Source organism: Macrobrachium rosenbergii, chromosome 55, assembly GCF_040412425.1.
Source record: "Macrobrachium rosenbergii isolate ZJJX-2024 chromosome 55, ASM4041242v1, whole genome shotgun sequence".
Taxonomy (NCBI): domain Eukaryota; kingdom Metazoa; phylum Arthropoda; class Malacostraca; order Decapoda; family Palaemonidae; genus Macrobrachium; species Macrobrachium rosenbergii.
Genome location: NC_089795.1, coordinates 82913637 through 82927625, shown reverse-complemented (window position 1 = coordinate 82927625; position 13989 = coordinate 82913637). Strand labels below are relative to the sequence as shown.

The following is a 13989-nucleotide window of genomic DNA, read 5'->3' as shown; positions in this document are numbered from 1 at the left end:
TCTGAAAACCGACGACGTCCTCTTCACCCTTTGGAGGAGCATCCACCTACCCTTGTCCCCCGACGAGACACCTCTCCTAATGCCTCCTATCCCCTCATCCACTCTCACTCAGTACGCCACCCACTCTGCACTCTTGATCAATGTCCTCTGACGTAAGCAAAATCTGGAAGAACCGCCCATCTCATTCCAGTTTCCCACTGACCTTCGCCTTTCTCAAACGGGTTCGCTCGTTTTCCCCTCGCACGATCTCCGTCTCGCTCCTCCTCTGGAACTCTTCTCATTCTTCTGCCAGGCGCAAAACAGAAATAATGCCAGGCATTAACGAAAGCTCAACAGCTGCTCCTAGGGGTTTTGCATGTCTTTCTCTCTCTCTTCCCAACCCTCCCCCTCCTCCTCTCTCTCTCTCTCTCTCTCTCTCTCTCTCTCTCTCTCTCTCTTTAGGTTTTGAGGCATCAAAAGAAGGGATTAATATTTCTAAGACTGGTTGCGTGAAGCCATTCCCCCCACCCCCCCGATCATAGAAGGAAGCTACTGGAAGTAGGACGGCGTTGAAAATAGGATATTATAACCTTGGTGCCTGAAACGCCTGCCGCTGGAAGGTCAACTGCCCTCTTCAAGCTTTTACAACGCCTCTGCAGGAGAAAATTATTCTGACGCACGCACGAATCCATGACCACCCCCACCCACCCCCAGTTCCACTCATTCCACCCTCATCTCACTCATACCTCAGAGAGAGGGAGAAATACTAACATACACGATTTATGACCTTTGCGAAATATTCAGCATGAGAGCTCTCTGCAGTGAAACAAGAACGATTTAGACACCTTTCGAAAATGTATATTCATTTGTACTCACCACTGACCATCGTCATTCGGGGTAGTTGTGAAGGAACATCCTTACCTGGGAAGGAAAAGAAGAGGAATCAGCATTGCATTGCCATGATTAAAATGTGTCTAGTTAACTGCAGTTTATGATGGGTGACTCGTGAAGAAATATCAATCGGCATCGGTAGAGCCTCTTTTTCTAGCCACTGACCCAGATATTATTATGTTGCTCCTAAGAGCCTGTCGTGCTGTAAGGTAAAAACATTACGTAATATGTGACCTCTTTTTTCGTACGCAGTTTACCCCTTTCTTCATATTTACTTGAATGATTATTCTATGTCGACGAAAAGGCTGAACGGTAAAAGATAATGACTTAATACGTAAAAAAAATTCAACAGTTGAAACGCCAGGATCCAAATTTCCCGTCGATTCCCTAGTAATAATAACTGACTTCAAGGCCAGGTTTTTTTTTTCTTTCTTTTTTTTTTTTGTAAGTAGAGAAGTGAAACTGCCGAAGCGGGGTTCTTTTCCTTCCCCGTCCAACGTATGTGATCATCAGCAGCGTCTGGAAGTAAGTGTACCTGGGAGAAACACCTGAAGAACGAGTCACTTTCAACCTTGTCAAGGCCTTCTTCTTGCAGCGGACGCCGCAGCAGACCTTGCATGGTGCATCTGACCTTTTAGTGGTCAATGACCCCACAGGAAAAGAAACCTCGCATATTTCTCTCTCTTCGTTTTCCCATTTCTTCCACGAACCTTAGGGTTATGCTTCGTATCGCCCCACATATCATTATCGCCGCTACTTATCGTTATTTCCGAATGATTATTCATGCAACTTCGACGCTCAGTTGATGACCGTCGTGACTCTCTTTCTCGTCAGTGTCATTATCGCCGTCATTCGTAATTTTCTTTTGTTTTTTTTTTTTTTTTTTTTTTTTTTTTTTTTTTCTTTTTTTGTTTTTTTTTTTTTTTTTTCTTTTTTTTGTTATGTCATAGCGACGCGGGATGTTGTTGTTACGAAATTTCGTGATATATCTACCTATCTATCTATCTATCTTATATGTGTGTGTTCGTGTATATATATATTTATACTTATATATGTTTGTATATATATATATATATATATATATATATATATGTATGTATGTGTATATGTATAGTATATATATATATATATATATATATATATATATATATATATATATATATATATATATATATATATATATATATATATATATATATATATATATATATATATTATTTAGACAGGATATTTTAGCATATGTTTCCAGAATGATACAAAGACGCAATTAAACATGGCATTGTTTCGTCTACAACACACACAAACACACACACACACACATTATTATAGTCGAGTACTGTCATATTCTTTTCATTCTTCTCGAATCACATAAATTGATCCTGTCATTAAACGAACCAGCTTACAAGTGCGCTTCAGTTTCAGTTTCAGTGAATTTAAAGCATATATACTTTCCAGTCAGTCTTCGGCCTCGAAATCTCCATTGAAAACCGCTCCCATGGAATGTATGAGAACGCATGCGTGTGTGCTTGCGTATGCTGATCGGCAGGTGAGGCAATGCCATTACGTCATGCCTGCAAGGGGTATCTCACCTGATCTGCACCCTCACCCCACCCCCGCCGTTCCTCACTCAGCTTCGCCGGCTGCTGCTGCTCTCTCTCTCTCTCTCTCTCTCTCTCTCTCTCTCTCTCTCTCTCTCTCTCTCTCTCTCTCTCTTCTTTTTCTTGCTTCTTTTTTCTCTCTTTTTTTCCAGACTCCCACAAGTCCCCTTAATGACGCACGTGCGCATGCGCACATTCTCAAAATTTGTGCAGCCGCCCACAAACACTTTTTTTTTTTTATCCTTTTCCCTGGACTGTATTCGCATAAAGAATTCTGCCAGCAACTCGTCTTTGAAGAGCCGAACATTTGATGCTGGAAAACCATTATTTTTCATTCATGGTGAGGTTGATGAAATTGTTTTCTAGTTCTCTTCGCAAAGATGGATGATGAAATGATAAATTACTCATCCCTGATTAACAAACAAAGGCAAAAGTGTCATTATTAATAATTCATCACGTTTCGTAAAAATATTCGTTAATACTGATATCCTTGATGAAAATGACAAGCGATATTGCTTGACTGTGGTTGATCTTAAAGAAACAGTGTGATTAGCTCAGTGTATGGACGTCTCGTATAAGAAAATATCAGTAAACACCTAACTAATGCAGATCACAAGACGTAGCTTCTCCGAAGCGCTTGAAAGAACGAAAGTCTATTCCTACGCAGCCTGTATGCATTTCTGGAGTATTATTAGGTCGCAGCACTTTCCTTCCCGTTTCTAGCCCACTCAAATAGCTCAGGGAAGTGCTCGTTTTAACAGTGCTGATTTAGCCCTATTCAGCGCGCCGCCGCCGCCGGAGCAAGATGTTTCCAGTATGGAACTGTACGTTTTATGGCTTCCCTGGAAATCGATTCCAGCGACGGTCCTTCCAAGAAACGATTCCTCTCAAGGAAGCTGCTTCTGTTCTCATTTCAAGGGGCGTGCATAGACCCACACTGCTTGGCCTCTTTCGGAGAACGGGCCAGATACATTTCCGTCCTTCGCAGGTTGTTCGGATTTTCTCTTTAAGTCTCCGCTCTTATCATTGAATGGGGGGGCGGGGGGTTGCTGAAAACAGTGAGTGTGTGTATGTATGTATGTATGTATGTATGTATGTAACATAATTCCTTTGTAAGTACGTCTGCATCTGATTTACATGTTGTTGCACAATTACGAATAAATTCACAATATATAATTTATATATATACATATGAGAATGTAAAATATTTCTTATTCTTAATAAGAAAAACTCTCTCCCTTTAAAAAAAATGTGAGAATGTAAAATATTTCTTATTCTTAATAAGGAAAGCTCTCTCTCCCTTTAAAAAAAAAATGAAGACACTTTACTAGAGACCCTTAGAGCTTGGACTTTATTAATTAAATGCCAGCCATAGAGGAGAAAGGGTGGGTAACGTAAGAGAATCATTCAAACGGTATTGACCGTGAAATAAAACTCTCTCTTTATCGCCAAAAAAAAAAAAAAAAAGCTATTCAGTTACAACGTCACACGCCGACGATGACGTCACGGACTTCAGAGAACAAAGGTCAGAGGAAGATCGGCTTCCATACAAATCCACTTTGTGACGTCGTGAAAGCTGTGCTCATCATTTTACAAGTTCAGTATCGCGTGCCCTTTTCTCTTATTCTCCGGCATTGCGTCACTCGTTACTTCGTAAAATGTCTGTGACGTTTTCGAGCTATTTGCAGACTTTCGCGAAGGAAAGTTCATCCCTCTCTCTTTTCTCCTCCTCCTCCTCCTCCTCTCTCTCTCTCTCTCTCTCTCTCTCTCTCTCTCTCTCTCTCTCTCTCGTTTCCCCTCAGATGCTCCCCTTTCTTCTTTGGCCCTTTGGTACCTTTTCCCTTTCAAATTCCAATACCGTATTCCTTGTTCCCCTCCTTTTTATTATCATGTGCACCCCTCCCCTAGCTGTTCCTTTCATCTCTCTCTCTCTCTCTCTCTCTCTCTCTCTCTCTCTCTCTCTCTCTCTCTCAGAGCTCATATATTGCTTCCCTCTTAAGGCCCCCTCATTCTCCCCTTATGGATGTCTCCTACTCACCCCCTTCAGCAAGGCCTGTTCTAACCCCTTTCATCTAGGAGCGTCACTTTGATAGATCTGATAAAATGGGATTCTTGGAACACAGTGGCGGAAGTGAAAGCGCTTATACATACATACATACACATACATACATACATAATCATACACTGGAACAGGTTGCAATTGCCATCTAATTTGTCATGACTATACTACATGTAATGGAATCTCTCTCTCTCTCTCTCTCTCTCTCTCTCTCTCTCTCTCTCTCTCTCTCTCTCTCTCTCTCTCTCAAGTATAAATTACAATGGAAAGCACAGAAAGTTTAATGTCAGAAGAAAAGCAAAAGTGACCTTTACGACATAAAACAATCGACAACGAAATTTTTTCCCTGCAGAGCAAGCAAGCCTCATTGGGATGCACCGTCAGGGAGCTAAAACACCCACTCGCACGTAAGTCATGCAGCATTACCTCTATCCTATATCAGTGTTAGCAGGTTTGTATGGTCCAAAATATGACTGCTAGATCGGCTAGACTGTGTGCCGGAGCACGTTACCTAGCTGTTGTGCTTTATTTATTTATTTATTTATTTTATTATTATTTTTTTTTTGAGGTAGTTACCATGTCTGAATTATCACTCAGCCGGCCAACAGAATGCTCTGCTTCCATATGTTTCTTATGTGTCTGACATGATTGGCGGGATTTTTTTTCCCAGCGTTAATCGGATGATTGCTGAGATCTGACGACACGCTCAGCAGGTTAAAATCTACTGCTCATTCACGGCGTCATGTCCATCTTGCCACGAAGAGCTTATGCAGCCAGATGCCACGGGGAAAACGACATGAAAATCCCAATGCCATCTGCAAGCTTATTGAAATGTGGCCTTCAGGTGCTATTCAAAGAAGAAATGTTCATATGCACAGGATTATGATTATGTCTTCGAAGCATTGAAATATACAAAGACGACCAAGTAACTTATTTTTATTTGACTAATAAGCGGAGGATTTTACTTTTCACCAGTAATCCGTATTTTGTATTTAGATAATCTCCTGAAGCCTTTTCTCTGTATTAATCTTATCTGACGTCGTTAATGCTTGCCTCGACAGTACTATGCCTCGGGGCAGATAACGTACTTCAAATGTAAATTTACTTGCAACTTTCTAAAAGGGAACTCCTTGCTTCCCACTTATCAGTAAGTACAAACATAGCCCGAGCTCATACAAATATGCCTTTATGATAGCGGGTGTCGGTGAGCTCCTTGGATACTGTAGTTGACCTTGTTTGTTGTAACGCCAGATTATTATGTCTGTCAGTTAACCTTCAGATAAAGATTGACTGAGCTTCTCTTCCAGGATGTCGTGAGACTTCTTCCTCCTTGTCAAGCGGCGGCGTTCATTTGTATGGAAACGTCTCTCATGATTCCTTACAAAGTTGCATCAGTAGTACATGAACGCTGTTCATCCAGTTTACTTGAATTTACTTCACTAGTAGACATTGCAAAGATGTGGTAGGTTCAGTTAAGCCCACCCAACTGACAGCTGTTTCCTGTTCATAAAACTGCAGGCGTCTGATTCCCACTGGTATTATATGGAAAATGATAAACTCAAGAATCGACCGTTTCCATAAAAGTTTCATTTAAAAAAAAATCAGCGTATTTTGAATTGTGAACTCGAGAATCGACTGTTTGTATAAGGTTGAAAAAAAGTACTGTCAGTATTTGAAGTTTGGTTTGAAAATCTGTAGGTCTTTTTTTATGAAATTACGAATTAGGAAATCGAATGTATTTCTGAACTGTTAATAAGAAAAAAATCGTCATTTTTTAAATGAAAGTGTGATGTTAGCAATCGGCCATTTTTACAAGACTTTCACCCCTTCCTATTGTGTGGGAAATCTTTACCTACAGCAGGGAATGATGATATTCCTTCGACGCGTTCCCCTGGGGAGCAGGTTTTCCAACTCACATTACCAGGCATTTTTTCAACTTCTTCAGGTCCCGAGCTAGCTCTTGAACTGTTTCATCGTCTCTTTTATACTGATTACATATACTATACCATCGTCATTCTCAACACTGAAATTTAATTTTTAAATAATTTTTCCCTCCTTATCAACGTTATTATTATCTGAATGTAGGCTTCAGGGAACGACATACAACAGTATTTTATGCTGCAGTGACGACTCACATCTGTGAAAACTGTAAAGATTCAGTGAAATGAGACCGCCAAACTGACCCGACAGCCTAGAGGAAACGTGAAGGCGCTCTCTCTATTTTTCGCGTCTGAGAGTTTTTATTTTTGTCTTGCCTTTCATTTTTCAGTTCCCCCTCTTAACCTTAGAATTCAACTGTGACCTTGACCTGTTTTCTGGTCGTCCGGCCACCTCAAGTCCACCTCCTCTCACCCACGACTGGCATCGGAGGGTTGGAGGAGGAGGAGGAGGAGGGGAGGACCCATCACATCTCTGTGCCTCCTTCCTGCTCTCCCCCACCAGATACACCGTTGAAACAGCCCTCATTTGTTGTATCCCTGGGTTATATAATCTCGACTGAGCTGTTCTTCAAAGCTCCTCTGCAACAGTTACGTTATTCTTGTCACATAACAATAAATTTTGGTTTCAGATCTTAGCAGATCGTATGTTGTGCAATTCTTTTAGTGTTTGTGAACAAAATAACGTCTTTGTTTTTCATTTCAGAAAAAAATTGAAAATAGTTCTCAGGTATATCGGCTTATCTTTTATCAATATTTCTTTTAATATTTATCTGCAAAAGTTTTTTTAAGGCTAAAGCTTATGCTGAACTCTTCAAAATGAACCAGTAACCTGGTTTTACACAGACGCAGCCACTTCCTTTAAAATCTTTAAAAATACCTCCACTGAACCAAATTTTTCCTCATACGTAATCTCTGTTACCTCAGCTCCTGCAAGGCACGTTAGTTGAAAATCTGCGATAAGCTTACTCACTGAAGGTTGATATTTCTCAACGGGAAAGACCAAATGATAACCCAAGGTTAAAAATTTCTCATGAATTCTTCTGCATGATTTCGTGTTACTGATTTCCACTTTTTCATGAAGGTTCACGCCGTCTTTCTTTTTAAATCTCCTTCCTTGTTTGTCTTACGGTGTAATAATATCTCCTCTCTTCTTTTTTTCTTCCTTTCTTTCTGCTGACATTTCGTGTTCTCTCGTCTAAGGCTTCTTTTCTTCTACAAGTCTCAGCACCAATCAGGCCTTGCTATAGATGGGCAAAGCGTGGCCACTCTTGTGGCAGTGGGAGTTTTCCTATGTACCCCCTTTTACATATCCATTTATCGTTCTGTTTCTGTCTCTTCCTTCGAATGTTTTCAAGGCTCACTAAGTCGGTCTCAAGTCTCTCTCTCTCTCTCTCTCTCTCTCTCTCTCTCTCTCTCTCTCTCTCTCTCTCTCTCTCTCTCTCTTACATAACTTGTCAGAAAGCAGGTCAAGCTGTTTCTCCACCCCTAACACACAACCTCCCACTCTCCTCCTCCTCCAGCCACCCTCATCCTCCTCCTCCTCCAGCCGCCCTCATCCTCTCACTCTCCTTCCCTCCCATCCTCCCGCCATTAACCCTTCCTCAGCAAGCCCTCAGTAGCGGTCCACCCACGCAATAATTCCATCCTTTAACATTACCCTTCGTGTATCGACCCAACTGCCTGCAGTTTAAGCGATTACATCTGCTAGAAATTTAGGTTATAAGCGAACACACTGAAACACCTGAACCAAATATCGGTGAGGGTAATAAAATGAGCATTTTCCTGGCCAACTATTTCATGCGAAATCCTCAGGTGTTGTTCATTTTACACGCAAGATATTCACGAAGAGTTTCATCGTCTGCTTTTTACGAACAGTCATTTGATCTTTACCAAAGCAATCTAGCTATCTATCTACCTATATATACTGTACACACACACATATATATATTGTATGTATATGTATATAATACATATATGTGTATATACTGTATATATATATATATGTACATATACATATATCTAATATGTGTATGTATGTATGTATAACATATATATATATATATATATATATATATATATATATATATATATATATATATATATATATATATATGTGTGTGTGTGTGTGTGTGTGTGTATACATATTTATTTTATTTAGGGTAAACGAAAAAGGCAGCAGCAGCAGTTCCGTGTTCTCGTAGTGATTAAATCCACGACGTTTCGGATGTAAAAGTGTCCAACGAGCGGCGAAGACGGGTGGGGTGCTTGAGTACCATGATTCGGAGCAAAACAGATACTTCTGGTTAGGTGGATGGATCAATGGTCTCTCTCTCTCTCTCTCTCTCTCTCTCTCTCTCTCTCTCTCTCTCTCTCTCTCCGCTGCTGCCGCCTCCTCGACACGGACTCACGTCATTTCACATGCATAAACAAATACCCAGCTCGAGAATCGGGGAGCTGCTTTGCCCCATCGTCCATTAGGACCAGTTGAAAAGTTGGTGTTGATATCTGATTGCAATGCGTTTCATGCAAGCTGCGAAGCTTGAAGATTGGGGTGAGACGCAGTTTCATTTTTAAATGGGTAATGCATGCTTGTTTATCACTATTCCAAGCATGTTATTATTCATTGTGCGAATATACAATATTGCATGAATTCAACCACTTAGTCTCTCTCTCTCTCTCTCTCTCTCTCTCTCTCTCTCTCTCTCTCTCTCTCTCTATGTGTGTGTCTCTATGTATATATATACACACATATTGCATGTTCATATGTATACATACATACTTTGTAGAAAGATGTAACCAGAGTCATGAGTCGTATACATAGATACAGCAACTGTTTGCCCTCTGCTCTTGCGTAGCATTATTTGCTTTATTTTGGAAGTGAATATTCATGCGTTTTGTAATGCATGTAAAAACTACATTATCATAAAAACCACTAAATGAGTTTGAAGGAAGAACAATTTTAGTGTGAGGCATATATATATATATATATATATATATATATATATATATATATATATATATATATATATATATATATATATATATATATATATATATATATATATATATATATATATATATATATATATATATATATATATATATATATATATATATATATATATATATATATATATATATATATATATATATATATATATAATGTGTATATAATGTGTGCATTAGGTGGGTGGGTGGGTCTGTATCTGTGCGCGGTGTGTGCATTTGTAAGTGTTCACGTAAACATACTTTTCACTTTTCACCCTTTATAATGTCGTTGTTTTCTAAAAGATAGCTCTCTCTCTCTCTCTCTCTCTCTCCTCTCTCTCTCTTCTCTCTCTTCTCTCTTCTCTCTCTCTCTCTCTCTCTCTCTCTCCTCCAACGGCCGTAAACAGCTAAAATTCCTAGGAAACAAACATTATACAACCGGCAAGAAAAGAATTACGTAACCATTGCGTGCTGAATGCCTAATGCAGCGGTGTTACAAGAATAATGTGGACGCGTAAAGAACAAAGAGAGAGAGAGAGAGAGAGAGAGAGAGAGAGAGAGAGAGAGAGAGAGAGAGAGAAGCTAAAATAAAACTAGATCGATGCTTCCTCGGAGACGCGCCTTCGTGACCATTAGATCGAGATATCACATTCATGTTGATGAAATTTTCAAACGAAGAGAATTTTGACTTCGAGCAGAAGGATTAAGTGCACGAACACTTGTGACCTGGGCCTTGCGAGGTAACTGTAGCTGTCACTGGAAAATAATTATTTGTCTAATTGTCAAATAACTGTATAATGTTTTGCCATATTAGTCCAGGGAATATTTGGAAATTTGATGTTTGAGAGCCTGAAAGGAAACACGATGTCCCTTCAGATGCAAGTGTCATTGTAGCTACGTTGAGTGGAGATTTCATAATGGGACTGTGAGCTCGAAGATAAGAAAGAGTTTGCAAAAGGAAACGCAGAGAAATAATATTCCTCTGAATACTAGTCCAAAAATACTTGAGTATAATCGTCCCTTGACTCCTACTAGCATGTCTGGATCACCCTTTACCTGTCCGCCCACACATCAATTCTTAAATATACTCGTAATGATTCCCCGTGCACCTCAGTTTCCCGGCTTACGTAAAAGAGCTCATTGCAAGGTGCCTCCCCACAAGGTCAACCTTGGCCCGAGCGTCGCCCCCCTCTCCGCACATGAGTGCAACACTCCAGAGGGGAAGCTTTCGACATCTGAACCACATTTGTGGCGAAATGTTGAAGAACACTTGCGGTGTGCACCTTCCACGTCGTGTACGACCAAGAAAGAGTCCGGAATCGGCGTTCATTCCGACGTACTGTGATGTCAAACACCCACCTCCGCCGCCTCTGTACTGCAGTAAAACATGGAACTATGACGTCACGCCACTCGACGACAGTGCCGTTCCTGTGTGATCCATAGTGATGTGACGTCACGGGGGAGAGAGAGAGAGAGAGAGAGAGAGAGAGAGAGAGAGAGAGAGAGAGAGACTCCTCTGTGCAACCCAAACTTCCCCTCAACCGCCCTCACTGCTTTGTGCGTCTCCCAACCTCCCGTCCCCTCATAATGCTCCCCTCCATCTCCCAGGCTACCCTTTTTGCTTTAGTTTGTGACGTCATTGGTGGGCCAGCATCATCACTTACCCAGAGCAAGACCCCCTTCCCTTCCCTAGGAGGACCCCATTCCGAATTGGAAGCCATTCCCAGTGGCGGCAAAGGTCAATACTAATCTGGCCCCTTCCCACGCAAAATCTCAATCTATATTACCAACGCTGGGGTTGAAGAGTACAATAGCACGTACCAGTTCGATTCTCTGATTATCCTGTTTTACACCAACGTATTATGAATACCAGCGGAATCACTAAAAAAAATCCGTCTCTCAAAGAAGAAGAAGAAGAGGGAAAATAAAGAGAAAGAAAGCAAACCTTTCTGGTATCTGGTATCGGCTCCATCACCTTGGACAACAGATTTTCAAGAGACGTAGCGATTGCTGATGACAAAGTGATGAAGTTCATCGACTCGCAAAAGACGTCATTGGGGTTAGAGTCCAGTTTAGTGAAGGTTAAATTCCGTGTTTCGCCGAAGCTCCTTTCCTTACCCAGCGCAATCCCGCCTACCTTTTGTACCTCTTTTTCTTTCACCCACCCCTACGCACCCCACCTTCCGAGGTCTTCCTCGCCTACCCCACCCATCGATATTAATACACCAGGAAGTCGACACAACTACAGTGATACAACAGGAAGTCGTCCGAAAGGTCTTCCTTTCCGTTTACCCTTTAACAACGACGTTTCCTAAAAACAATATCGCTTTAAATTCACCTCCGCAGCATCAACAGCAGCAGGACAACTCGTAGCTCGCATATGGTAGATTGCGCTGCCTTTTCTTTACAGGTTCCTGTTATATTTATATACTGTATATATTGAGTGTGCCTGCGCGCGCACGAGTGTCCTATGTCAATTACTTGGCGGTCGCAGGAACATTTACAAATGGCAAATTCTGCAAAATGACACCTGCTTGTATTTTGCTCATCCACGATGGAGATTTAAAACCAAAAAAGCAGAGAAAATGAAGTATTCAGAATCGATCGTTAAAATTTCAGTACCTGAGTCCAATGGAGAGAGAGAGAGAGAGAGAGAGAGAGAGAGAGAGAGAGAGAGAGAGAGAGAGAGACTTCAAGTCTCCCGCCGCCGCCCCCGTTTTTTCCTCTTTTGCAAGGAACATGACGTGGGTGACTTCGCAGGAAAAGCTCAGTTCCTTCTTTTCTCCTTTTCCTGGTATCTTCCAAATGTGGAAGTTTCATGTCCTCCCTCCATCGCGGCCGAGGCTCATAATTCAAGATGGTGCGGCGCCTGCAAGACTAACTGTGTCATGATTTATGAAGCGGTGACGTTTCCTACACGCAATGGGCGCTCCAGCAGTGACGTCACACTTGTCCACAAACGCACGAACATTTACGTACAACCACAAACATGCACGCCCTGTCGCTTTTGTCTGCAAACTCACGTACGCATCAGAGAAGAATACTCTAAGTGCGTGATATATATTCACACACATACATGCATACATACATACACGGATGAATGTCTGGAGAACATATAATGTTGAACGTAACATATCTGGGGAACGTCTGTCCTCCCGCACTTACTTGAGGAAAATGCCTTTGAGAAAATAACCTCCCACGCTAATGGTTAATAATACAGTGTACACACACACATACATATATATGTATATAATATATATATGTCGTTGATTAAAAAGGTGTTTGTTTTTACTTTTTTTTTTTGTGGTGCAACGTCTCGATGGCGATTCTTTTAGAATGAGCACGTGGCACAGAGAGGATTGTGGAGAAACTTTCGTAGAGAAATGATCAAGTAAAAAGCACGTTAAAACGAAGAATAATACATCTGTTATATGATTTTTGCATATGTAGTGTAAATATACATCATCCATTACTAAATACATGCATACGCACATTCTCGATGCATCACAATTACAATTTTCGGTTCTTCTGTGAAATGTAGCCGTTTTGAAACATCTTCTCTTGTAGCGGGAGAGAGAGAGAGAGAGAGAGAGAGAGAGAGAGAGAGAGAGAGAGAGAGAGAGAGAGAGAACTCGCACTTTGGAGTACTCCCAAATTACTCGCACCGGTCAGCCATACAGGTAAATAACAGTAGCCGGATTTCATGTGGCCAGGGAAAGGGAGAGAACCATAGTGCCACTGGAGATTGGCCATAGTTCGAATTCTATGGTCCTCTCTTCGCATTTTGGGCGTCTTGGTGGTGTTGTTGCCTCGTGACCTACTCACGGCCCCCCTCTTGACATTCCCCTGATGAGGAGCCAAAGTCCCTGACTCACGGATATCGCAGTTCTCTCTCTCTCTCTCTCTCTCTCTCTCTCTCTCTCTCTCTCTCTCTCGTTTCGTTTCGTTTATACCTGTTAATCTCACTTCATCTTCATTATTTCTCTGTTTTTTGTTCGCATTTTAAGTAAGTCAGTTCTTAAGACATTTACTGGCCCCCAGTCCCCATGTGTGAAACTTTCACACACACACACACACACATATATATATATATATATATATATATATATATATATATATATATATATATATATATATATATATATATTCTTATATTTACTTGTTAACTAAATTCTAATTTTTCTTAATATCGTAGAATGACGAAAGTCTGTTTACACAAATTCATCCACTGATTAGAATTACGAACAAAATATTTTCTTCAAGAACTGTTTACCTGCATTCAGGACGATGTGCACGTGAACTTGTGTTTCAGCGTCGGAATAAACAACAGCCAAGGAGAAATGAAGTTAAGAGAGAGAGAGAGAGAGAGAGAGAGAGAGAGAGGAGAGAGAGAGAAAGGAGAAAGAGAGAGAGAGAGAGAAGAGAGAGAGAGAGAGGAGCTGCACCAAGGATTCCAGTTTTCTGGATAAGACCAGTTTATTTAGACAAGTCAGACCTCTTTGAAATAGCAGAGCAGCCTGCTACTGCTGTAAAT

The 13989-nt window shown here is 41.0% G+C and overlaps 1 protein-coding gene and 1 long non-coding RNA gene across 36 annotated transcripts in view; one reads left to right on the top strand and one right to left on the bottom strand.

The window, feature by feature from the left end:
* The window catches only part of Eip74EF (Ecdysone-induced protein E74), an 874816-nt gene that overhangs the window by 99384 nt on the left and 761443 nt on the right, over window positions 1-13989 (bottom strand). The window lies entirely within an intron of this gene.
* The window catches only part of LOC136835527 (uncharacterized), a 219088-nt gene that overhangs the window by 188212 nt on the left and 16887 nt on the right, over window positions 1-13989 (top strand). The gene's annotated exons all lie outside the window — the stretch shown is intronic.